This window comes from Lissotriton vulgaris, unplaced genomic scaffold (genome assembly GCF_964263255.1).
Source record: "Lissotriton vulgaris unplaced genomic scaffold, aLisVul1.2 SCAFFOLD_1178, whole genome shotgun sequence".
NCBI classification, from domain to species: Eukaryota; Metazoa; Chordata; class Amphibia; order Caudata; family Salamandridae; genus Lissotriton; species Lissotriton vulgaris.
In genome coordinates this window covers 342,550-370,144 of record NW_028241612.1, presented here as the reverse complement: position 1 = coordinate 370,144, position 27,595 = coordinate 342,550, and the positions used below count along the sequence as shown (strand labels likewise).

Sequence of the window (27,595 nt, the reverse complement as noted above, 5' to 3'; positions counted from 1 at the left end):
CAGATCACAGACTCAACTACATTGGTAGCTCCATCCTATAAAGAGCTGAGGGTTCTATAGGAGCTCAAGAAAAGGACCAAAGAAGGTGACAGGTGTTGGGGCTCACCCGCAGAGGCTCGATGGAGGAGAAACAAGATGATGTCAAAGTAGTGTTGCTGGATACAGACCGGGTGACCGGATTACAGGGAACCTCACATCCAGGTTTATAATTAATTTATCAAGCGATTTACCAAGAAGAGCCTGAGGCAATAGAGATACCGCACACAACACATACATGGTTGCTTTTTATTCAAAACATTGTGGTGCTCGAGTCTAGAGGACCAGCCGTCTTAGTCTACAAAACCAGGAGAAAAATCTCCATCAAATTTAAAGAAGATGTGACTTATAACCCACACCCCAACAATGTTTTGGTTAATAACACCCTGATTAATCACAGAAGCAATTGGACAGCAAATGCACAGACTTACAGAATCTTTTTTTGATAAATGGAGATTCTTAATTCATTCCTTTTTTTAAACTTTTCTTCTTGGAGTTTTGCTGTAGCCAACGCATTTCCTCCAAAAGAGTTTGTTCAATGTGTATCCTAGGGTTTTAAATGAAGATTCTCCATCCAAAAGTCAAGAGCACCAGATAGTGAGCTATTGCAACAATCTGTAAGGACCCCTGAAGTTCCTGCAAACTGATCCAAGAGTGGAGGAAACTAGATGCCCAGATATCAACTTTTAAGTTCTTAAATCTATATATGAACAAAGGTTCTAATCCATTGATGGATGAGGTCTTGATAATAACAAACAGCGTGGTCCAAAGTCAGAACCCGCCCGATGTGGCGTATGGTAACTCCCACACAAGTGGAGTAACTGTAATTAATTCATCACTCTGCCTCTTTACCTGTGCTGCATGGAAAGGAATGTTTATTAAGAACCAGAAAAACAAATTGTTTCTATGAACTGAGCTCATGCAATTATTTTGGGAGTAAGACAGACAAATATTGGTTGAAGACGTATGATCCAATGAGCTCCAGGGCTGCTGTTTCCGGTCACAATTGCTTGGCTTTGACTAATGGCAGAGTGTCATTCTAAGGCTTGGACAAAACACCTTGAAGAAGAGCGAATGTTTCAGATAATAAGTTATTATCTCCAGGTGACCCTAAGAAAGGGATCAGACATATCCCAGAAAGACTTAAGTGTGACAATGGAGCAGGCCATCAAATCCACCTCTATTCAGGAGCAATCTAGGAGGCGGGTCTGTGCGAAAACATTACAGCTAAGTGAAAATGCCACACAAATAATAAACCTCCACCTACAACTATGAATAATAATCTCACTTATAACTGAGAATAAACTCAGATTTACAACTAATAAATCCAGACAGACAATTCATTTGTCTCTATTGATCTCTTTGGAGAGCACAGCAGCACCGATCAGAGCTCCCTTTCGCTGGGGTGATACTGGTAGTTATAAAAAAAAAAAAGGTGCAATAAAGAAGCAATGAAACGGATGCATGAGGCACCGATGAGATGCACAACCCTTGCTCATCTCGATTAGGAACAGAAAAATAAGATGAATCATTAAAACCTTCACTGAACCTCCTCAGAAGTAAACCTCCACCACAGCATGGGCTCTGCCTTCAGACTTGGAGTCACTGCATGCACACCAACCAGATGAAATCACACACTTTCTTAACATCTCTTTATAGGCTTTTCGGAGGGTTTGGCACTGTGTTTGACTTCCAATGCCTTAGTACCTACATATATTGTGCAGTAGTACATTTATCAATACCAATTCCCCCCCTTCCCCCCCTCCCCGCTCATGTCCTTCTGCACATGTACCCAGCTGGTGCAGTCATCTTATACAGAATTAGATGGTCGAGACTCTAGCTCCCTTCTCTATGTCTTCAAATGGCACCCTAGCTCACCTGCTGAGTTCTTAGCCTTTTCCCAACGAGTACCCCTCCCGCGCTGGTCATGTCCCAGACCTTACTGGGGTGTCCAGTTTGTTTACTCCCTCCTCTGTTTTTCACATGGCTCTCCACACCTCAGCTGGTCAATTCTGCATCCGCTGCTCCCCAGCTCTCTGCATCCTCTGCATCCACTGCTCCTAGCTCTCTGTGTCCTCTGCTCCCCAGCTCTCTGCGTCCTCTGCTCCCCAGCTCTCTGCGCCCTTTGCTCCCCAGTTCTCTGTCTCCTCTGCTCCCCAGCTCTCTGTCTCCTCTGCTCCCCAGCTCTCTGCGTCCTCTGCTCCCCAGCTCTCTGCACCCTCTGCTCCCCAGCTCTCTGCATCCTCTGCTCCCCAGCTCTCTGTGTCCTCTGCTCCCCAGCTCTCTTTGTCCTCTGCTCCCCAGCTCTCTGCATACTCTGTTCTCCAGTTCTCTGCGTCCTCTGCTCCCCAGCTCTCTGCATCCTCTACTCCCCAGCTCTCTGCGCCCTCTGCTCCCAGCTCTCTGCGTCCTCCGCTCCCAGCTGTGTCCTCTGCTACCAAGCTCTCTGCATCCTCTGCTCCCCAGTTCTGTGTCCTCTGCTCCCCAGCTCTCTGTGTCCTCTGCTCCCCAGCTCTCTGCGTCCTCTGCTCCCAGCTTTCTGCGTCCTCCGCTCCCAGCTCTCTGTGTCCTCCGCTCCCAGCTCTCTGTGTCCTCCACTCCGCAGCTCTCTGCATCCTCTGCTCCCCAGCTCTCTGCTCCCCAGCTCTCTGCACCCTCTGTTCCCCAGCTCTCTGCATCCTTTGCTCTGCAGCTCTCTGCACCCTCTGCTCCCCAGCTCTCTGCGTCCTCTGCTCCCAGCTCTCTGCATCCTCAGCTCCCAGCTCTCTGTGTCCTCTGCTCCCCAGCTCTCTGCATCCTCTGCTCCCCAGCTCTCTATGTCCTCTGCTCCCCAGCTCTCTGCGTCCTCTGCTCCCAGCTCTCTGCACCCTCTGCTCCCCAGCTCTCTGCATCCTCTGCTCCCCAGCTCTCTGCACCCTCTGCTCCCCAGCTCTCTGCGTCCTCTGCTCCCCAGCTCTTTGCATCCTCTGCTCCCCAGCACTCTGTGTCCTCTGCTCCCCAGCTCTCTGCGTCCTCTGCTCCCCAGTTCTCTGTCTCCTCTGCTCCCCAGCTCTCTGCGTCCTCTGCTCCCCAGCTCTCTGTGTCCTCTGCTCCCTAGCTCTCTGCATCCTCTGCTCGCCAGCTCTATGCACCCTCTGCTCCCCAGCTCTCTGCATCTTCTGATCCCCAGCTCTCTGCGTCCTCTGCTCCCCAGCTCTCTGCACCCTCTGCTCCCCAGCTCTCTGCACCCTCTGTTCCCCAGCTCTCTGCATCCTCTGCTCCGCAGGTCTCTGCATCCTCTGCTCCTCCAGCTCTCTGCACCCTCTGCTCCCCAGCTCTCTGCACCCTCTGCTCCCCAGCTCTCTGCGTCCTCTGCTCCCCAGCTCTCTTCACCCTCTGCTCCCCAGCTCTCTGCACCCTCTGCTCCCCATCTCCCTGCGTCCTCTGCTCCCCAGCTCTCTGCATCCTCCGCTCCCAGCTCTCTGTGTCCTCCGCTCCCCAGCTCTCTGCGTCCTCTGCTCCCCTGCTCTCTGCACCCTCTGTTTCCCAGCTCTCTGCGTCCTCTGCTCCCCAGTTCTCTGCGTCCTCTGCTCCCCCAGCTCTCAGCACCCTCTGCTCCCCAGCTCTCTGCACCCTCTGTTCCCCAGCTCTCTTCACCCTCTGCTCCCCAGCTCTCTGCATCCTCTGCTCCCCAGCTCTCTGCATCCTCTGCTCCCCAGCTCTCTGCACCCTCTGCTCCCAAACTCTCTGCACCCTCTGTTCCCCAGCTCTCTGCATCCTCTGCTCCCCAGCTCTCTTCACCCTCTGCTCTCAAGCTCTCTGCACCCTCTGTTCCCCAGCTCTCTGCATTCTCTGCTCCCCAGCTCTCTTCACCCTCTGCTCCCAAGCTCTCTGCACCCTCTGTTCCCCAGCTCTCTGCATCCTCTGCTCCCAGCTCTCTGCACCCTCTGCTCCCCAGCTCTCTGCATCCTCTGCTTCCCAGCTCTCTGCATCTCCTGTTCCCCAGCTCTCTGCACCCTCTGCTCCCAGCTCTCTGCATCCTCTGCTCCCTAGCTCTCTGCATCCTCTGCTCCCAGCTCTCTGCATCCTATGCTCCCAGCTCTCTGCATCCTCTGCTCCCAGCTCTCTGCACCCTCGGCTCCCCAGCTCTCTGCATCCTCTGCTCCCCAGCTCTCTGCATCTCCTGCTCCCCAGCTCTCTGTGCCCTCTGCTCCCAGCTCTCTGAATCCTTTGCTCCCCAGCTCTCTGCATCCTCTGCTCCCCAGCTCTCTGCATGCTCTGCTCCGCAGCTCTCTGCATCCTCTGCTCCCCAGCACTCTGCTATCTCTGCTCCCCAGCTCTCTGCATCTCCTGTTCCCCAGCTCTCTGCACCCTCTGCTCCCAGCTCTCTGCATCCTCTGCTCCCTAGCTCTCTGCATCCTCTGCTCCCAGCTCTCTGCATCCTATGCTCCCAGCTCTCTGCATCCTCTGCTCCCAGCTCTCTGCACCCTCGGCTCCCCAGCTCTCTGCATCCTCTGCTCCCCAGCTCTCTGCATCTCCTGCTCCCCAGCTCTCTGTGCCCTCTGCTCCCAGTTCTCTGCATCCTCTGCTCCCTAGCTCTCTGCATCCTCTGCTCCCAGCTCTCTGCATCCTATGCTCCCAGCTCTCTGCATCCTCTGCTCCCAGCTCTCTGCACCCTCGGCTCCCCAGCTCTCTGCATCCTCTGCTCCCCAGCTCTCTGCATCTCCTGCTCCCCAGCTCTCTGTGCCCTCTGCTCCCAGCTCTCTGCATCCTTTGCTCCCCAGCTCTCTGCATCCTCTGCTCCCCAGCTCTCTGCATGCTCTGCTCCGCAGCTCTCTGCATCCTCTGCTCCCCAGCACTCTGCTACCTCTGCTCCCCAGCTCTCACACTTGTATCTGAAGGTTCACACAAATCAGTCCGCATCCTCGCCCATGCGTCCAAATGCTTCCATCCGCCGCACATGTTTCATTCTTACTTCTTCCACCACTGCCCACTCTGACATGTCCCGGAGCCAGTCTGCCTATCTTGGGGGCGCCGCTCCCAACCTCTTTATAGCAATTCGGCGCTTTGTGAGGAGTAGGCCTAGTTACATACAGTTTATTCTTTGCTGGAGCCAGAATTAGGCCGAACAAACCCTCTGTGGTGTGAGTGGTAGCTCCCAGCCAGCAGCTCTGTTTCGGTTCTCTATGAATTCTCTCCAATATTGCATTAACGATGGGCTCTGCCGTACAACATGCTCGATGTCTGTCTGCTGCGGGGCTCCCGTGGTGGCACACTGATCTGAGCGGGTCGTATAGATATTATGTAATGTCTTAGGTGGGAGATACGCCTGGTGCTTAGTTTGTTTGAGCCTGGGTAGTCATAATTTTTTCCTCTTATTGACCCATAGCAATTATATAATCAAGCTATCTATCTCCGGAAAGTAGCGTCAGGGTATCTCATAAGCGTGCCACAACTTTCACGACTGCAGCCCTGCCCATCAGAGACATATGGAGGTCCCTCCCTCCCTTGAATCGAAGTCCCCAGACTTTCTAGCACAGTGCTTATATTAGGTCCTTAAATTTCTATTCTGTGTGGGTAATCTTGACTCTCAGATATCGTATTCCTTTGGATGCCAGTGGGAGCCCCACCAGCGGGAGCGACCCAGTTGGGACTGCGGCTAGTGCATCCATCGGGAATAACTGGGACTTTTGGGTATTAAAATAAATACCTGATTTTTTCTTGTATTGTATTGTTTTTTGATTAACTAGTGGTATAATTATTTGATGTTCACTGTCTTCTTGGCAATGTTTTATTCTCACTAATTATTTGCTATGCAATGTTTTCTCCCTACAAACATGCCCTTTTTTATGATTTCAATATAGCTGTTTATTGATTCAGTTTTTTATTATCTCTTCTCAAATCATACTTCTGTCCTTTTCATATAACTTGTATTCATTGAAGTGTTTTCATTCAATGTTTGTTCTTTTGGTCTCAATAAACTTGAACTTAAAAATAACTGATATTCCCTGAAAGCTCATAGGACGTTCAGGAGTATATGAACTGAGTACTCATTCAAGGGCATCATCTGCATATTCCCCATGTCTCCATTGCAAAACGTAGCAGCTCGGCCATTGGCTCTACAGCCAACGTAAAGAAGAGGGGTGACAAAAGACACCCCTGACAGGTGCTCCTCTGCAGTTGGAATCTACTTGGAACCATACCGCCTGTAAGTACCCTGGCTCCCGGGTCCGAATATAATTATTTAATCCAGGCTATGAATTTAGGAATGAGTCCCACTTTCTCCAATACCTGCCAGAGTAAGTAAGTAATGATTTATTGTTTGGTTAATAAAAACCTTTATAATTTCCATTAAAAAAAAAACAGCAAAAGTTCATTGTTAAAAATCGAAAGAACATATCATAAAACATTTGTTCATTGTATAAAAATAATTGGTACAGTAATCGGTAAATTTGTGTCAGATCTCGTGAATTGGCAAAATCTATTGGCCATTCTTTGTACAAACGGCTTTCCCAGAAGTCTACTGATACTGTTGCTTAAGGTAGCTAAAAAGAATTAAGAAAGGGACATGGATTACGAAGACTAAAAAAAGCCAATACTTGGGCCTCAGATATTTTGGAAGCATGAACATTGGGGTAATACTGAAGAATGTCCAATGTTCGGATTTAAGAACAGCAACAGGGATATACTTCTGATGCATATTGTGCTCCAACTTCTTTCTTCAGAATGGAGTTGAGCTGGATAAATGATGGTCACTGCCAGAGGTACTCCCAGTTTACAGAATCCAATCCTGTTCGATATCTAAAAATGCCAGGGCATAGGGGCCATCTTCCAGGTGTGGGACATAGTAAACATGTGACAGTCGCTTTAGGCTATCCATAGTGCTTCCCTGTGGTATAAATCCACACTGGTCAGTGTGGATTAATGTTGGTAGACTTTGACACCAGTATACCGCTAAGGATTTTTACATCTACATTTAAAAGTGAGAGTGATCTATATGAAGAGGCTTCTACCGGGTTTCAAGCCTGGTTTTGTAGTGTAGTTCCTATTTTCCCAATAGGCTCTGCGCATTGGAATAACATAAACGATAGTTTAGATGTAGGACTCAGGTCGACTAGGTCTCTACTGAATATGTTAGACTTAATTAGGTTTGTCAGCTAGCTCAGAGGTCACTAGAAACTTTCTCGAATGAATAGGGAGGAGTGAACTTCACTGATTAGACAAGAAGGGATTTAGCTTCTGACAACCGCATAAACATGACAACTTTGCTCCCCCAGAATAAAGAGTATATCTCCAGAGTAGGTTGAAAACAATAGATAGCTATTTCACTCAGTCAATCATGCATACTTAGTTTCTAAGCATGGGCGAATTTTGCGAATCTGGCGTTCGCGAATTTGCGTATTTGCGAACTCGCAATCCGCGAATTCTCGCGAATTTGCAGATTTTTTTTTGTGTTCGCAAGGGTTTCTGCTAGTTCGCGAGGGTTTTGAACCAGTTCGCAATTGCGAACTTACTTGTCAGCTCGCAACGGTCGCGACTATGTTGTTTCTACGTCTGGTTCATCATCATAGGTTCCCAGCACCCTCTGTTTCACCACTGCCACCCTCTGTTTCACCCATGCCACCCTCTGGTACATCAATGCCACCCTCTGGTACATCATCACTGTAGATTGCCCTGCTTCAACTGACATGAATTATTTTGGGGTTGATTTATTAATGTGTCACTGTTTTAAAATTCCAGTCTGCCACCTGCTTCCTTATCTGTAATTTGCTTTCTGTTGCAGTGCAATTTTTTTTTCCAGGACCTTTGTGGCCTACTTGTAGCTATTCTATGAGCCTGCTGTGAGGGTCAGAGCAGGGTCATAGAATTGTTGCAACTAGCAACTGAACTCTGGAGGGGCCCCAGTCAGGAAGCACTACAGGGAATGGTTACTAATGATGAGTTTGAAGTTGAACATTTGCACATGCTGAGTACTTTCAGTTTTGCAAAACTCGTTTTTCTGCAGAACAGCAACTGTAATGCCCCAAACAAACATAGGCAACTGAACTCTGGAGGGGCCCCTCAGGAAGTACTACAGGGAATGGTTACTAATGATGAGTGAACTTTTGCACCTGCTGAGTGCTTTCAGTATTGCAAAACTCGTTTTTCTGCAGAACAGCAACTGTAATGCCCCAAACAAACTTACTTGTGAAAGTTGATTTCTAATCCAAAAGTGATCCGCTGTCTGCGGACCCGAGCTCTAATACAAACAAGATCGCCATTGCCGGCGAGGCGCGAGGCCACGCCCACTCCGAGGCCACGCCCCCGCCCTCACCGGTATAAAAACACTGACTGCGAGTGGAAGCCGGGAGCACTACGATCCTTTCTTTTGAAAATTGTCTGTCACAAATAACTTTGTAATTTTAGAAATCTCACTGTTTCCTGGCACCTCAGGACTTCACTGTTTGAACTCCTAGCTCACCGAACAGCGGATCTAACGCTGTCTGCGGACCCGAGCTCTAAAACAAACAAGATCGCCATTGCCGGCGAGGCACGAGGCCACGCCCACTCCTAGGCCATGCCCCCGTCCTCCTTCACCTCTTGAAAATATGTGCATCCACCATAAGCGCAGCGGACGGGCGCATCGGGCGCGCCGATTGCGCGCCGAAGGCGCGCCTAAGGCAAGCCCGTCTTCGCCCGTCCTCGCCAAGTCATCGCCTCTCGCCAGTCCCCCTGCTCGAAAAATACGGACGGCATATTACTATGACAAAGATCTTCTCCTTGCACTCAACCAGGGCCTACGCTGTGACAAGCTAGAGGGCTGAATTGGACAGACTGCTCTTCAGTGCAATTCCTGTAACTTAATCATATCTGAGCCACGACTACCCCGACACAAAGCCATCAAAAGGAACCATACCTCGCTCACTATCTCCCAGCTCAATGTCAGGTCCCTGGTAAAGCACCATTCTGAGGTAAAAACTCTATTGACAGATGAGAACCCAGACATTATGTTCTTGTGTGAAACCTGGCTCAAGGATGAACTGACTAGCATCCCTAATCTGACGTTACTGGATGGGTTCTCTATGACCTCCATTAATAGAGACTCTAGGGGAGGCGGCATTGCCGCCATCTATAGAACATCATACACTTGCTCATTTTTAAAGGAAGACATTACGGGCTGTGAATGCGCTTGTTTTAAAATCACCATTAGCCCTCATTTTTCCCTCTCTGGCCTTTTTATCTATAGACCCCCGGGGCCCACCTCTAAATTCATAGAGGAGCTCCTAGAGACAGCCCATGCATTGGTCGCTAGCTACGCTAACTTCATGATCTAAGGGGACTTAAACCTTCATTTTGATGCCATTTCGGATCCAACCATCAGTAATCTCCTAGCGGACCTAACAGCCTTGCAGCTGACCCCCCTTATCCAATCCTCTACCCACTCTGCTGGTCACCTACTTGACCCGGTTTTCACCAATATCCCGGGAGCCAGAGCTGATCCTCCTAAACCCATGGGTTGGTCTGATCACTTCCTCGTTACAGTTGCGATTTCGGTCGCTACCCAACCCAACAGGGCGGCGCCCGCCTCCTGTCTTGAACAGCTCTGGCACAAACTCCATAATATGGACTTTCCTGCCAGTTTAGGAGAACCCAACTTCGAAATCACGAACAACATTAACACGCCGTATGCCGCTTTTCAAGAGTGGATCACCAAAGGACTTGATACTCTTATACCGGCCAAATAGACTAGAGGACGTAGCACCCCCTCTAACCCATGGTATGACGAGAACCTAAAAACACTTAGAAAGGAATGCAAAAGAGCGGAACGTCACTGGAGGAAAGACTAGAGGGACGAGGACAAAGATTCTTATTTGACCACACTCAAATCATATCACAAAGCTATACGCGCTGCCTTCTATGCCAAGGAAATCGATTCCAGCCCCAATCCCACGAAAACAATTTTTAAATTGGTTCAAAAACTTCAAAACGGTGGCAATCCTGCCTCGTATATTTCCTCCACTCAGCAGTGCGAGGACCTCGCCACTTTCTTTACTGAAAAAATGAGGAAGATTTACAATACCTTCTCACAGAACCCCTCTGACTGCACTAGCTCTCCTAACTTCCCCTTCAAGGGTTCCAGGCTCACCCGTCTGCCAGCTATCTCTCACGAGGACTTAGCTAAATTCTGCAGAAAGGTGAAATCCGGTGCCGCCTCAGATCCCATGAGACCAGCCCATTTTTTAGGAGCTTTGGACTTCTTTCTCCCCTCTCTGGCCACGCTCCTTAACCTTTCCTTTTCATCGGCTACAGTACCCATATGTTGGAAACAGGCCTGAGTCACTCCCATAATCAAAAAACCCACCCTAGACCCCACAAAACCGGAGAACTACAGGCCAGTCTCACTGCTCCCCTGGGTGTCCAAACTAGCAGAGGCCCACGCGAATACCGTACTCAATGACCATTTGGCAGAAAATAACATCTTGGGCCCCTCCCAACACGGGTTTAGGCCTGGGCATAGTACGGAGTCCGCCCTTCTTTCGTCCACTGAACACCTCCGGAGGATTATGGACTCCGGTCAGAGTGCTGCGCTGATACTGCTTGATCTCAGCGCAGCCTTTGACACGGTTTCCCATAATATCCTACTGAGTCGTTTGGAAAGCATTAGGATCCATGACCTGGCACTTGAATGGTTCCGATCGTTTCTTACGAGCAGGTCCTTTCGTGTGTCAGCCCCCCCATTTATTTCCCAATCACAAGCGATCGGCCAAGGAGTCCCGCAGGGCTCTGCCCTCAGTCCATCCCTTTTTAATTTGTATATGAAGAAGGCTTAAGTACTACCTTATTCCGTAAACAATCAGATAGGAACAAAGCGTTGCACTTCACCAGCAACCATCCACGTAGTCTAAAACAAAACTTACCATATGGACAATTTCTTAGGATCCGTCGAAATTGTTCAGGGAAAGAAGAGTATTTCAAACACGCTGGCCACCTAAAAGACCGTCTCATTCAAAGAGGATATCCTAAAAAGCTGTTAAAAAATTCCCATCAAACGAGCATGGTGGAATCCACGGGAGACCTTACTTGAAAAGAAAACCAAACCAGATCTGAAAAGGATGGTGTGTGTAACCACTTTTTGTCCAGCAGCAAACCAACACAAAAAACTCATAATGTCCAATTGGCATTTACTGAAAGATCTCCATGAAGATTTCACCGCACCCCCATTATTTGCGTATAAAAAAGAGAAAAGCGTGGCCAATCACATCGTGAGAGCTGCCCTTCCGATCGTTAAAGCTCCAACATTGAAAAGCTTATTTGGACTTCCCCCAACCAAAGGACATCATAAATGCGGGACGTGTACCTGCTGTAATGAAACCATTGAGGACTCTGTGTTCACTTTTGAGAACCTTCATTGGAAGCATGATACCTTTACGAACTGCAAAACCAAAAATGTGGTGTATGCCATTGTTTGTCCATGTCCTTTGGTTTACATCGGCAAAACTACGCAAGAAGTCAGAAATCGGATTACGCAACATAAATCCCGAATTCGCAGAGGGGTCGAAAATGCCCCGTTGGTAAATCATTGGACTAATTTAAAACATGAGCAAACTGACCTAAGATGGACAGTCCTTTCTTAAATTGAAAGAGACCCACGGGGAGGCGATTTGGATGCTAAACTAGCCCAGCGTGAAGCGCTGTTGATAATGAAATTTAATACAGCACTACGGGGCTTAAATGAAATCTCTGAAATTTACAAACCTTGCATCTGAATCCTCTCGATCACTGCTCCCTGTCATTGTGGTTACAGCAATTGACATTTTACATTTATTCAGGGGGTTGCACGAATCCACCCCACTGCTTTCTTTTTGCCAATAACCCGCAAGCTTGTGTATCAAACTACAAGTCCCAGAACCGCTTGGGACGTTTTTTTAAACCAGGAAGTCCCAGCCGCGGTCACACAGCAAGCGAAGGTGAATCGTCCCCTACGCCTGAGTGAAGTACAGAAGTCTTTTCTCCACCAGTGCGTTATCTGCCAACTTCAGAGCCGCCACGATTTGATGGCTAGTTCCACGTTACCAACAGACTCACGATTCGTTTCCGTTTATTTTTCAGCGGTGGATCAGCCCCTCTCTAGCAACAAGGATAGAAATGGAATCCTCGGCGAGTTAGAAGCCGTTGTTCCAGCGGGTAAGTTCCACCCCCCGAACCGGGTTAGTGAGGGTGATAGACTGAGAGTGTTTGTGACTAAATGCAGCGCGCTTTTGTGTTTGTCCCTTCTGCAGCCCCTGCGTGTACTTCATTGTTGGAAATACCTTGTTTCTTCATGCTTGGAATTCTACCCTTTCACGTTTGGATCATTGGCCAAGTGGTTTAAGGTAGGGTGCGGCTGTTGTCTTGTGCAGTGGCATAGTCTCTAGATCTCTCTAGATCACCATCCTAAAGCAGTGTTCTTTGTTATTGTTACAGAACCCTTTTTGGTCCTGAGGAGAACCCCGCCACTAATAGGGGTTCGAAACGCTTCGACCCGCCCAGTCCCGTATCTGGCTCATATTTATTGTTTCACAACGGTCTTTTAACCATCAGCAAGAGATGTGTACACTCTTTTTGAGTTGCGATCTGTCAAGACTCTAAAAATTGTAAAATCATAAAAGGATTGTTTTTCCATTCATTTACAACAACAGCCCAACCGATACGTGGACCCATTGCCTTTTTTGTTTAGGTCATTTTGTGTGAATGTGTTTTGTATGACTGAATGGCCAAGTATGTATGAAGTGTGCAAATGTTTTTGTGTTATTCACGTTATTAATGTATATCTTGTTTATAAAATTGTTTGTATTTCCATGCACAAAAAAATAGTGTCATAACAAGTGAATAAATCAAAAAAAGATTAAATTTTGTATGTTGCTATACTTTAAGCAAGTTGTTTGTGCTTGATTCAAAACAGCTACTTATGTGAATCGTTTAGTGGCAAAGTGAATTTCTCAGCATTGGTATTCGTTCTGTTACATTGCAAGATCCAAAATGGCGCAGCACTCGCAAAATATCAAGAAAAACAACTCGGCAAACGCTGAATGACGGTAAGTGAACGCCGCACGCCGCAAAATTGTATCACCAAGAAAAAAAAGATCCGCTGCTTGCGAATTTGCGGATTTTCGGTAAATTTGCGAGAGTTCGCAGATTGCGAATTTACCGAAAATCCGCAAAATCCGCGAGCGGAACGGATTTTCCGCCCATGCCTATTAGTTTCACCAGAGTGCAGTGAAATAGAGAGACGGGCGTTTTCAATAAAAGGTGTTATTTATTGAGCAGTCTTCTTTCTCATGCAAGAGAAATGAATTGCCACAATTGCAATACTTGTTATAAAGTAAAGTGCCTGCAGTAAAAGGAGTATTATGAAATAATACTGTAAAAGCATTGACATGGTTTCTGAGCCATATGATACTTAAAAGGTATAAAATATATACAATTACATATAATGATAAAAGTTGACTAAACATACTCAACTGGTGCTTCTAAATACGCCTACCCCAGTGTACCTAACCTAAGCCTAGTACGTGGGAAGGAGTAAAGGAGTTTTTAAGTTAAGTTAGTTTTGCCAAGAATCTGACTCAAGAATTCTCTAAGGATCTAATCAGCTCCGTAGCTTGGTTTTAGAATGAAGGAGGTCTTGTATCTCGCTCTCAGGACTCGATCTCCCAGTATCCCCGCAAGGGTGACTGGAAACACTGGAGCTGGATTTTCTCGGCAGGAGAAAAAGACAGCGTCTCTTTCAGTGCGTCAAATGGGACGGACGGCTTCCTTCGGTACTCGCATCAGCTGGGCTTCGGATAAGTAGATAGCCGCTCTGCTCCAAACCACCGTGTGTTGCTTAACTGCTTCGATGCTGATGACGGAACCGCTCCGTCATCAGCTGCGGTTGGGCTGTGCTGATGACGGAGCGGTTCCGTCATGGCCTGGCCGCCGCGCCTGCGCGGCGTTGATTACGCGCCTGCGCGGCGCGTTCTATTGAGCGGGGCGGGGTCCGTCACAAGCACAGCCCAACCGCGGCTGGTGACGGAGCGGTTCCGTCACCAGCATGCGGCGGCCGCGCGGCCGCCCCGCCCTGTTAGCGCTGCAGCGGAATAGCCGCTGCAGCGATGTGGTTAAGGCAAACGTTGGTATATTTATACCTGGAAGGTCCCGAGTTTGACGTAAGGTTGGACATAAGACATCAATAAAAGATGTCACTAAGAACTGGCCGTTCTTTCGGACGCGCAGGAGTTCTAGGAAAAATCAAAACAAAAGCATGGGAAATTCCCAGGTTGCTGGAGGTTTGGTTTGTTGAAAGAACTCGTTGTACTCTCTAGGAGTCTAAGGAAGTAGCCTTGCCGTATTTGGATTGCATTGGCTATTACTAAATATGGATATGATTCTTATGCCTTTATAAGGGTATGATTTGTTATAACCACATAAGGGAATGAATCGGGAATATTTAATTAGGGTCCTAGATACGATCACAACACCCCCTCCACGTATAATGTCCATCATTACTAAATACTAAGCAATATATAAACATATAGGTATTCATGTGTTTTCCAGCCCACCCCAAAATACATCGAATGCATTTGAAATGGTATAGATACACGAAAATGAGTATTATACTGTACGCTTTCAAGCAGTGGTATCATTCAGATAATGCAAATATAAATATCAGCTGAATGAATTGCGAAAATACATTTATGAAATTTTAATACAGAAAAAAAAGTCGAGACCATTTCATCCCATATTTATACAAGATTGTACATGTGCTAGAGGCTGATGCAAAATATTGTCTCTAGAGTCTCTAGGAATAGAAGCTCTGTTCTCTAAGAATAGTTCTACTGTAAGCAGAGTACCTTGTGCCAAAAAAAAGTAAATATTTTTGAAAGTTACGAAAAATAATTTTGTTTTCAAGGGAATAGTTCCAAATGTTTTCAGCAGGGCTGTTTATAAAAACTGAAGGCCGAATTCAGAGTTTAGAGAACGCCGTGTGCTCGCTATTTCAATTGTTATTCTCGTTGTTAGGAGAGAACATTACCTCAGCTAGACCAGCAAAAAATGTGTCTTCAACAGTAGGTGAAAGTTGGGCCAACGCTGAAAAATCAGAAATTGTGCATATATGCGATGCATTGCCATCATCGGTGTTCAGATCAGCAATGTTTACAGAAGGTTGTACCTGTGTGCTGCCGCTTTCATCTCGTACTTCACCGCCACCGAATCGAAATGGTGAAGTCTCAACGAATGCCGTCATCAGAATCGGTAGCTGCTGGGGACAACATGTTGTATGAGTCATTACCGGACAAAGCAAAGCGTCGACATCCCTTGGTACTGTTGATGGTAGTGTAAGACAGACGTCGAACACGCATTCTTCTCCGCATAGCAGACATCGAAGCACAGGTAAGATGCAATTTTGCCAGATCGGTCTGAATGAAAGAAACCAGGTGGTATTCAGATCTCTTAGCCAGGCCAATCTGAGGCCCTTAGTGAAACGGTCTCGGTATCGTATTGCTAGGATCGTTTCTACCATTGTAGCCTGAGTTTTGCTGTGACTTGGCTTGCCATATCGGAGCAGAAGGAACAAAAATAAAAATTCCTGCTACGAGCCCAAAAATAAGAGGCAGGCCACCGAAAAGAGAATGCACAAAATTCGGGAAGATTTGTGGAGAAGTGTGGCTCAAGTGGTTGGAGCGGCAGACCCTGATGCAGAGGTCTGGCCCGTACCAGGGTTCAATTCCCCGCCTCGGCGGGTCTTGGGCTCAAATTTCCCCGGACCTGACAATTCTCGCCTCGGTGCCTATTCCAATCATGGAGTCCCACTCTGTAACTCTGGGCAATAGCTTGCTTAATCTCCACAACGGCCCCTCACGGCGGGATGCCTGGCTTTCACCTTGGGAGTGCCCAGTAATGGGTTATCTCGCAGGGGACTGCCAGGATGGGTTCCCTAAGCAAGCGCCAGGAAACCCACTGCGGGTAGCTGTGCGCTATATAAGCTCAAATACATTTACATTTACACATGCCCAGAACTGTTTCAAAAGGTGCTAACAGTCCCAAACAAATTGTCTTAAATACATGTGCGATGCCACTGGTATCTGACATGTTTAAACTTTGGCTTAACGTTTCTACCAAATGCACGGGCAATTTGTCGATAATAGGGTATGTATCTCTGCCGCTGTCCTTGCAGCTTGCAGGTCATACGTCTCTTTGGATGAGGTTAAAGGCACAGTTGTCTGTAAAAGAATAGACTTCATTCTGCTTAAAGTATAAATTCGAATAGAAGAGATATTCACAGAAGGTCAAAATGCCGCCTCCATGTCTAGATTGCTGTTTGGATGCAATACTTGCATACAACAAATGACCCTGGAAGTAATGCTCACGAGATAGGGTTTTCCTGGCATCATGACACAACAGCTGTGGTCACTTAATATAACGTAGCTACAGTAGGAAAGTTGTCTGAAAAAGGGCTCTATCTGTGTAGATGGGGTGCCGTGCAGATGACATGAAAGGTTGTTTGATGAACCTTCACAGGCTCCATGCAAGTTTATACCTTGACATAGAAGTGTACTGCTCATTGATGTTTTACAATTATTACCACTAAGAAATACCTCTTTCTTGCCCCCACTCCAACATCTATGTGCATAAGGTAAATTCCAGGTTGATTTGATGTATCCTTTACCCAACCTTTCATATAGGCCTGCTGGTATATACTTTTGGCAGTATTGAACCTGAAAAGTTGTTATCGGGATTGTAATGGTGCCATGTATTATCCATTCAATGACAGGTTTTTCGGAGACTGTCAATGGTAATCTTTCTAGTTTTTCAATGCTCAGCACTGTATAGTCTGCCCCTCTTTGTGCCAAAGAGATTTGTGTATCTGTAAGGTTAAAGATAGAAAATAATGACGTTATGTTGATTAGACGCCATGGCACGTGACCTGAACGGAGGTTTTGTAACGTTCAGCCTAGTTGTACAATAGAACGCAATTGGTATTGACCATGTTGTAACATTATCATATCCTGTTCTATTATATCAATAGCAGATGATACAATGCTGTCCAGTGAATAGATTCTGGAGGACAGAGTTGTTAACCCATTGTCCACTACAGAAAGTGTTTTTTCCAAATTAATACAATCAATTTCTCGTATTTTTTCTGCAGTTTTAATTTGATTTAATTTCCAAGCTTCATTGTAAGCTGCATATATACCGGCATATATGAAACTTTTTGACGCTGTTTGCGAGGTCCCAGTATGAAATCTCGCAAGTCAGCACCGTCTTTAAGTAAAGTTAAGTGTTGCTTAATTTCAGGAAGTGTGGATCTCCGTAGCCAGTCGAGGCATAGTTGTCCTACACTGTATGTTGTAACTATCCCTGGATGTTGTCTCTGGGAATATCTTGGGTCTGGCCTTTTCTGTTTGAACCCCTGTACTTTGTTCAGGAATCTATCTTGACAGTTATTGGTGTCTGTGGGCCAGATCAACCATTTGTTCCAGTCAGGAAGTGTTCTGTTTTGTTTTAAAATATAGGCCACGTCTAACCCCTCATCTGTAGTGGTCTTTCTATCAGGAATAGGCTTTGGTATAGACGGGTTGTTTAAATCTTTTATCTTGGCTAAACCAAGACAGGTTGTTTGCTGAATTGTGTCATTCAGGAACATTATTTGTTCTGGGATCATGCAGGCTCTGAACAATGCTTCTAAACCTTGTACTTGCCATTCTTTTGTACCCAAGATTGCTTTTGTCTCAATGTTGTTTTTCCAAAATTCAAAACCAAATGTCGACATTTTTCAGAATCAATCAGTTTAGTATTTGTCAACATGTTTTTCATTCCTGTCTTATTTAACATTTTGAAATAGAATGTTTCTGGATCAGTGACATTAAACCCTGAGAAGTATGGAAATTTCTCATAAAATGTTTTTGAACTGCCTTTTGGCGAGGTTGGACAATGTTCCCATTGATTATAATTGAAAACATTTCTAGGATTTGCAGATTTATGCAGATAATGATTCCCAAACTGATTGTAACAATACATTTCCTCAAAATTCGACAAACCCTGTAAATAATCATGTTCTGTAAATTTTGCTTACATTTCTAAATCTGACATCATATTATTAATATTTTCAAAGTCCCAATCATCAAAGAAAGTACTAGGTGATACAAAGTCACTTAAAGAAATCTTAAATTGGTGTGGATATTTCAAGAGCTCAACCGGGCCATAGATTTCATTATCAGTTTTGTCCCATGCTATACCACTAGGTATAGGCTTTGCTGTGATGTTCACTGATGACAGTTCTCTTTTTTCGATGTGTGATGATCTGTGTGATTTCAGGACCAAGTTGATGTTCTGACTTGCTGTGTCCATTGTACTATATTTTCCATCAATAGATCTACCCAAACTTAAAACCAAGATGAGCCACAGAAGGAGGAAAAGTACACCTAACACAATCCATAATTTAATCCATGGTTAAGTTAGATATGTTTCTCTGAGTTGATGAAAGAGTTCTGTGATTTTTTCTTTGAATGTTTTTGTTGCTGGCTTGTCTCCATGTTCACTTGGATCATCGGAAAAGTCATCAAAGGTGATAAAGTAGCCAGATGCAGTTCTATCAATTGGTGGGATTGCTTCCGGATTTCCATTGATCTTTGAATTTTCTTTTGTTACATTTGTATAGTTCGAGGCTACATCGTTGTAGACAGGTGTTTCTTGACGAACTGTTGTAATTTGGGTTTCAAGAGGTACAAGTTCCATGGCTTTGTTGCATAGTCCTTTTTTAATCACTGCAGGTTTGTCAAATGTGATTAGTATCTCAGTTTGAACCTCTTGGATTGTAGCAAGATTTGGTCTTCTGCTATTTCTTGGGAGTCCACTGGGCCTACTACTTATTATTGGCCACATGGTTGTGGTTTCACCAGGTCGATTGATACAACTTGGTTCTCCTTTTTTCCATCTTGTTCCGCTGACAGCTAAGACAGGTACTACTTTTCTGTAAGAAGGCCCAAATTCCTTCTTCACCGCGATCTTTTCTCTGACCAGATCCCCAATCTTTGGAATCCAGACAGGTCTTGCTGGGACAGGTGGTTTTTCTTCAGTGGTAGTTGGCTTTAGTTTTTTGTTACACAGACTTTTTCTTGTTTCATTTAAGTCCTGTAAAACAGCCAAACGATCTTTGATATCAAAGGCTTTTTGTTGCACCACTGAGGTCTGACAATCCAAGTCCTGAATGATCATTCTAGTACCAAATAAAAGTTTGTACGGACTGATACCTCCTAGAGAATTTCTTGGCATGTTATCATGACTACGTTGGATACTTATTAGATGTTTGACCCACCCGTCACCCGAACCTAATACCCTCGCTGTTATAGATTGCTTTATGTCCCGTTTTTTTCTCTCCACTACCGCATTTCCCTCGGGATGGAATGGACTAGAATACCGCAATGCAATGCCCATGCTGGCCATGGCCTCCTTGTAAGCCCGAGAGCTAAACGCAGGACCCTGGTCAGAATGTTCCATGCCAATTGCGTATGTACCGATAAAGACTCGCAAATCTTTTATAACAGTTCAGGCGTCAGCCGAGCGCTGGGGGTCTCATCTAAATGAATCTCGTCTTAATATTTATGGGATCGAATTTGTCCGGTCGGACGTCTGCGCATAGATAGCGTGATGCTGTCTAATAGTGGTGTCTGAGCTGGTGTCTGGTCCGGTTCACAACTGCGATCTCTGTTGCAGTCCTGATAATTCATTGCAAAGTTATAAATTTCTACACTCATCCCCGGCCACCAGTATTGTGATTGTAATTCTATTAGAGATTTCAGGATCTCTTGGTGCCTCAGACCCAATCCCATGTGTGCTTCTTGTATCAAGAAGACTCTCCGGTTCGTGTTTGGAATTACTCTATACCCACTCCAGGGATTTGAGCAAATGGAGCGGAGTTCGCATCAATTATGTATGTATTGCCGAGTGGATAGTTTAGAGGTAACGCCGCATAATTGCCTTCCATTGAGGCTTTTACTGCAAGCAGCGTTTTGCCATCTATTTGTTTTTTCGTACGCTTTTTTGTAGCTACAGAAGCCGAGTGATCAGCTGGTGCTGTGGCTTTGTTAGCCAATGAATTCCCTGCAATGTGAACGCCATCACGTTGAAGACTCTGCGTATGTATCATGTGAGTCTTTTGTAGTTCTTTCTGCAAAAGAACTACTTGTTACCATAGTTTTTTATGCTTTATTGTGGCACTCTCTCATCTTTGTAACCCTTTTTTATCCAGGTCTGCATGGAATTATTATAAAATCGGACGCAGTAATGCGAATTGCACACTATTAGTGTCGGGAATTCGTGATCGGCATTTTCATGCGCCATTTTTAGAGATCTTATTTCAGCTCGCTGAGCTGTACAATTTCTGAGTGATTCAGTTTTAGTGACCATTGGTCTGAATTTACCTAAGCGCCAGCGTCCTTTAACAATCGCGCACGCAGCATTGTAAATCTGTTTTTCCACAACGTCTGTCGGTGTAGATTACACAGGTGTACTGTTCGAGAGGCAGAATTTCGATCGGCAGAGGACATTCATTTTCATTTTCCAGATATTCTAGTTTTTTCATTTTCGGATCACGTCTTCTGTTGCAAGAGAAGTTTCCCATTTTATCCATTTTGGATCTAGAGCTTTAGCATTAAGATTGCCAGGTAATGTTACCGCCTCAAGGGCTGATACTGCTGTTAAAACAGATATCCTTTTTTCTTGGGCTAGGTCTCTTTCTTTTGCTACAGCAGTTTGAACCGCAGTTAGAATTTTTTCAGTAGAACTGAATTTCATGTCAGCTTGTGTGTACAAGTGTGATTTGTAAGCTATTGGTACCGTTTCTCCCTCATTAGAGGTCAGGTATGTGAATCCGCATCTTCCTGGGATGACTCGGATTACAAGGTTGCGTTCGTTTGCGCGTGTTTGCAGTTTTGTTTTAGTTAACATGTCTGTCTGTAATGATCTTAAAATTTCTGTGTGTTTTTGAGTCCAATTAATTGGTTTAAAATAAGGTTTTATTAGTTCGTAGAGAGGTTTAACCCTCTCTGAATAATTTAGAATGTATGTCTTCCGAAATTCAGGAAACCTAGTATTGATTGTAAGTTCTTCAGCGTTTTTGGAGCTTGGAGTACTGCACACTTCTCTAAGAAGTTGCCTGCTAGGCTTTTGCCTTCACTTGATAATTCATATCCTTAAAATAGGACAGTTAGATGGGCAATTCGTTATTTTTTAAAGTTAAATTTGTACCCTTCGGATGCGAACACAAGTATTATGGTGTTCACTCTTTTCAAAAGAGTCTCCAGGTCATCGTCTGTAAGATAAATGTCATCGACATAGGATAATGCCTCATCATCATACATTTGTAGTAACTCTGTTACCCTGGCTGAAAATAATCCTGGGCTATTCTTGAATCCCTGTGGGAGTCAACAAAATTGTTTTTGAGTCCCCATGCTGGAGAAAGCGGTCAAATATCTGCTTTCAGGTGCTATGTTTTGACAGAAGAAACCATTTGAAATATCTAATGTCGTTTTATATTTCTTGCGCACAATGTTATTCATTAGTGCTGCACTCTGTGAGTTTTGTACTGCAAAAGTTTTACAGCAGGAGATTAGATGTCTGTAGTCCAAAACTAGACGATATGAATTGTCTAGCTTGGAGTCAGGAAACAAAGGATTGTTCATTTGTGAGGTGCATGTTTCAATCACCCCCTGATATTCAAGTTGATCTAAAATTTCTTTACTTGGTTTTTAGCTTCTTGCTTAACAGGATACTGCCTCTGTGCAGTAGGTTGACTTTTTTACTGGATTTTATGGTGAGGAGAATCCTCATCCCATCCTACATGATTTTTATATAATGCAGGGGCTTGGGCCACTGGCCATTTTCTAGCAAGTGTGTATTTTTTATGTATTGGAATGTGATTCGAGAAGGCAGGCATAATCATTTCTTCGCCATGTGGGCAGTCCCTGACAAACTCTGGTGGCCAGTCTTTCTCTGCTAGAAGGAAATCATAGCCTTTAGATAGATTCTCCCAAAGGAGACCTTTTATTTTCCTAGTTTTATCTCCCTCTATACGTAATGTTATTTCATATAGTTTATGGGGCACGCTCACTCGGGTGTCTGCAGTTTCCACTTGAAACTATTCATATAGTGTCCACTGTCTCCAGAAGATTCATCAGGATCTTGCGAGCTATGCTCACTTCTGCTGTGCTGTATAGTATTGTCTGGGCCCACTCTCTGTTTTTCAGTTGTGTCCTCAGGATTCTCGGCATGTTTTATTTTAATACTGGCTACCTTCTTTCTGGGAAATTGAAATTTTTTTCTTTGATGAGCAGGTTCCTTGTCTTTGGACTTGACGTGCTCTTCTTTATGTTCTGACCGTCCTCTTCTTTCTGATTTCTTTGATGAAGTCTGAAAATATCTTGATATCTGTCAGGTTTTCTCAAATTGTCAATATTTCTAAGGTTGTATCTTTTTTCAGAGGGCTCCTTTTGGGGAGACTTGCCCCCTTCTTCTGGAGATCTATCCCTTCGTTGAGGAGACCTTCCTCTGGACTGAAACTGTTTTTCTCTGGGGGTGGTTTGTTTATTACCTTCCCACTTCTTCTTTTGAGAATTGAGATTATTTTTAATAAAAGTTTTTTCAGGATTTTCAATTAGTTGGGGTTTTACTGGTTTACCACCCAAACTATCTCTGCCTAATTCTTCATAGGATTTTTCAATTATTTTAGCAAGCTCAAAAGGTTGGTCTGCTATATCTGTCTCTTTCAATTTTTGGTGGATTGCCACACATGCTGCTTCTCCTTTTATGTTGGCTAATAATATAGCAGAGACCTGCTTAAAGTCTTTCAGTAATTTCATACCCAGAGTTAAAGCAGGTTCTGGACCGTATTCATTTTGAATCTGTCTTAGTACGTCTGGTATCACCGCCATAGACGGAACACCATGTGTTTTTGTGTAGATAGAATCAAAGACTGTGCCCCAAGTGTCACAGTCCACCACATGTGATGCGATCCCCATTGGGAGACAGATAGTCAGAATTCTGTGTTTTTCGTGAGGGGTAGTATCAGGAAATACTGCCTCTATCTGAGTGATTTTTTGAGCTAACCAGAATTGAATTTGTTCCCGTTTTGCGGGTGTTTTACCAAGACATAATTGTATATTCTGTGGTGTAATCTTGTTTGTGTTCCCCTGTTGAGGGGTGTTTTGTGGAATTTTAATTGTAGGTTGGACTGTTGAAGTCTGCATGACATATTGGACCAATTGTCTATGAATTTTAATTAGTTGTTTTAGCTGAACTAAAAGTTCTCCGTCTGACATTGCTTCAATGTCCGGATGTGGTGTGTAGCTGGCTAGAACCGGCCATGTGGCTCCTTGTCTACCTAGTGGACCGAGCCTGGTAATGTGATTTTGATGTTCTAGGGCGCCATTAACCAAGAGCAGGTGCTCTTGGTATGTTAGTGGAATTTCAACTTCCTCGAAAGGCGAGTATTCCGCTGGAGATTCCGCTTTTTTGTAGTAGTGGAACTTATGTGTTAGAGCATGTGCTGCTGAAAAATGTATCCAGGAATAGAATACCTCTGTCTGCCGATATTCATGTGCCTCTACCACAAATATGACTGTACCACCTCTTGATGTCACTCAATTTTCTATAAGTTTTATAGTTATGGTTTTTCTTATATTGACCAGGATGATTATTGCATCATGGTCGTTATCTCGGACAAATGTGTCGTCCACTACGAATTGGACTGCCAAAGCAGCTCTCTCCCTTTCATCGTCACTCTCTGTCATTTTACTGCCTTACATTTTTTAGATCAAGTTTCAAGGAAACAAAGATTAGGTGCACAATATTTTGGAACACTGTATCCTTCAACGTTGACTAAACCAAAAACTAATACATAGGATTCTCATCCTACTAAGTTTCGGTGGATATTAACCTTTCAACCACTCCAGACGTCTATTGGAGTTTTTACGGGAAAAAGGGGTCTGTGTGAAAAAGCACGACTGAGTTACTCTAGTATCTTGCGTTAGATTATCGTCTTGCCCCACGTTGGGCACCATGTAGTGTAGTTCCTATTTTTCCAATAGGCTCTGCGCATTGGAATAACAAAAACAATAGTTTAGACGTAGGACTGAGGTCGACTAGGTCTCTATTGAATATGTTAGACTTAATTAGGTTTGCCAGCTAGCTCAGAGGTCAATAGAAACTTTCTCGAATGAACAGGGAGGAGTGAACTTCCCTGATGAGACAAGAAGGGATTTAGCTTCTGACAACCACATAACCATAACAACTTTGCTCCCCCAGAATAATGAGTATATCTCCAGAGTTGTGTGAAAACAATAGATAGCTATTTCACTCAGTCAATCGTGCATACTCAGTTTCACCAGAGTGCAGAGAAATAGAGAGACGGGCGTTTTCAATAAAAGGTGTTATTTATTGAGCAGTCTTCTTTCTCATGCAAGAGAAATGAATTGCCACAATTGCAATACTTGTTATAAAGTAAAGTGCGTACAATAAAAGGAGTATTATGAAATAATACTGTAAAAGCATTGATATGGTTTCTGAGCAATATGATACTTAAAAGGTATAAAATATATACAATTACATACAATGATACAAGTTGACTAAACGTACTCAACTGATGCTTCTACATACGCCTACCCCAGTGTACCTAACCTAAGCCTAGTACGTGGGAAGGAGTAAAGGAGTTTTTAAGTTAAGTTAGTTTTGCCAAGAATCTGACTCAAGAATTCTCTAAGGATCTAACCAGCTCTGTACCTTGGTTTTAGAATGAAGGAGGTCTTGTATCTCGCTCTCAGGACTCGATCTCCCAGTAACCCGCAAGGGTGACTGGAAACACTGGAGCTGGGTTTTCTCGGCAGGAGAAAAAGACAGCGTCTCTTTCAGTGCGTCAAATAGGAGCGACGGCTTCCTTCGGCACTCGCATCAGCTTGGCTTCGGATAAGTAGTCTAAGGAAGTAGCCTTGCCGTATTTGGATTGCATTGACTATTACTAAATATGGATATGATTCTTATGCCTTTATAAGGGTATGCACATTAGGGCATAAATCGGGAATATTTAATTAGGGTCCTAGATACGATCACAACAGTTTTGGCACTAGGACTATGAAAGCCTCAAGCATGGTATTGGGTAATTACCCCCTCTGAAGGGCCTCCTGATATACCTCCAATAATTTTTCTACAATCACATCCACATACTTTTGGTAGTATTCAGCCAAAGTGCCATTGCTTCACAGCGTTTTTAGTCCTCTCATTGCAGCCAGGAACTCTTCACGGGTAATGGGTGTTGGATGGTGTATTATTAGTTGAGGTACAAGGCCACCAATGCAAAAGGTCCAGACAAGATCTCAAAACATTAGCTCCTGGCTCAACCCTCAGTATCTGGCTGTGAGCAGGCAAGCTTAACTCAGGAGACAGGTATCTAAAGCATTTAAATACAACAGTACATTAAATAAGTAAGGCACAACACACAATAAAAATCCCACATCAATTTATAAAATTAGGAAATATTTCTCATCTTTAAAATGACACAAATATGACAAACGTCAAGTATTGGGAATTGGACATTTGAATTTTTAAAGATTAACCACTCGATAGCGCTTAAAAACATAAAGCACCCAATTAGGGACATCTGGTCATGATAAAGTCAAAGTTTGAGACCAACCACGTTAGAGTCCTGGTAGAATACACTAAGTAGGAGGCCCCGGTTAAAATGTTTCCTTCACACTTAGAAACATTTCTGGAGGATTTTCTGTCAATGGCAAGCAAGCCGCTTTGTCAGGCCAGATCCACAGAAGATTTGCTGGCTTACTTCTGATTGCTTCTGCAGGAGCTCTCAGTCAACTCCTGGAAGTCTTTAGCTCTAGTGCTTTCAGTGGGACAAACCTGAAATACAGGAGCTTGTTTGTATGAGCGTAGGCCATCAATTGCTTATTTAAAGTTGTATCGATTATTTTGGCAGCAAAAGAAAGAAATTGATATGGGCCGATAGTTCTTGGGGTCCCTTGCATTGAGGCTAGATTTCTTTGAGAAGGGGAGAATATATGCCTTCTTCCATTGTATTGGGAACTGCCCCTTGCATTGAGGCTAGATTTCTTTGAGACGGGGAGAATATATGCCTTCTTCTATTGTATTGGGAACTGCCCCGTGGCGATCATTTTATTGAAAATTACACAGAGATGGTTGGCAATGACCTCTGGGGCAGTTGCATAATGAAGGCAGGACACGGATCATGCGGGAAACCTGATTTAGTGCCTTTATTTAGAATTATGACTTGTTCATTGGTCAGAGGAGTGAACTCCTCTAGGGTAGGAATAACACTCTTGTGATGGGTCAACCTGATTTCTGCAACTGGGTGAGCCACACAAGAAGCAAACTTCTTAAAAATTAGTTCCACTTTGTTACCAAATTGGGAGCTAAATTGTTACAGAAGGAGGGATTGGCTTCAAAGGAATTGTCACGAAAAGTTATCTAATGACATTTTTAGCTTTCTCTATATCCTGGGTGAAATCGGGGGATTTCTTCTCTCTGATCATGGCTTTGTAGACTGCAACTTCCTTCGTGTATTTACTTTTTTTCATCATGATTGAAACCTATCCCCCAGAGTCTTTCATACTGCCTATATGTTTGTTTTTGTTGTTTTAGTCATTCGGAAAACCATGCTGGTCTGTATGGCTTCATTATTCTAGCCTTAGATAGACATGAGTGAAAAACTATAGCTAAAAAAAAGATTGTTTAGTTTGCAGTTATTTTGCCACTGTCTTTCTACAAAGTCTACCTGATTTGCATTATTCTAACCTTAGTCTCTCTTCTGTTAATTATGGTCTTTGCACTATACCTCGAACTCTGTGTCAGGACTGGAGGTGTGGATTAGGCTTGTACCCTTCCTTTACTACTTATAGCAAACAGAATAACAGAAACTTCAATACCCAATAAACCATGGGCTGAAACCACAAATAAACATGGTTAAAGTCAACTGATCATTATAATAATAGTACAAAATATGGCCCGCTATCTCCCTTTAGTGCAAGTCTTTGCAACTTGCAGCAGCCGATATACATATTTCTTATCTTTTGCAATATTGGTGCTTTGTGCAAGAACGCTTTCCGATCAGCTGGCTGTTTTGCCTTTGTGATAAAGGGAAATTTAAGATGTTGCCTGTTTACCGCCCATTCCAGTGAGGGTTGGATTTCCGCCTGCAGGGGCAGGAGACTGCCTCTTTAACTGACCGGCACCTTCATCAGTAATGCCAGAGACAAAAGCACTAGCCAGGGATTAGGAGGGGCAAGGGGGCAGAGCAGGGATAGAGGGCAGCCTCCCTGTACAGACAACGCTGAGAGGTGGTGAAGAGACGCACAGGTACTCTCATTCCATTTTTATATCCAACCATAGCGCGTCCGGCCTTCTTGTATCTGATGACCGTGTGCAGGCTCCAGGCGTGTTTCTGAAGCCTTGAGTGGGGATCTTCTTGCCCAAGTACTTAAGTGATTAATTACCATATAACAGTTGGGAAGTAACTGACAGGCGGGCGGAGATTGCACACATCTGGTTGAAAGTTTTT

General features: G+C 44.5%; 1 protein-coding gene across 1 annotated transcript in view; it reads right to left on the bottom strand.

The window, feature by feature from the left end:
- The window catches only part of LOC147670603 (saoe class I histocompatibility antigen, A alpha chain-like), a 526,786-nt gene that overhangs the window by 243,944 nt on the left and 255,247 nt on the right, over nucleotides 1-27,595 (bottom strand). The gene's annotated exons all lie outside the window — the stretch shown is intronic.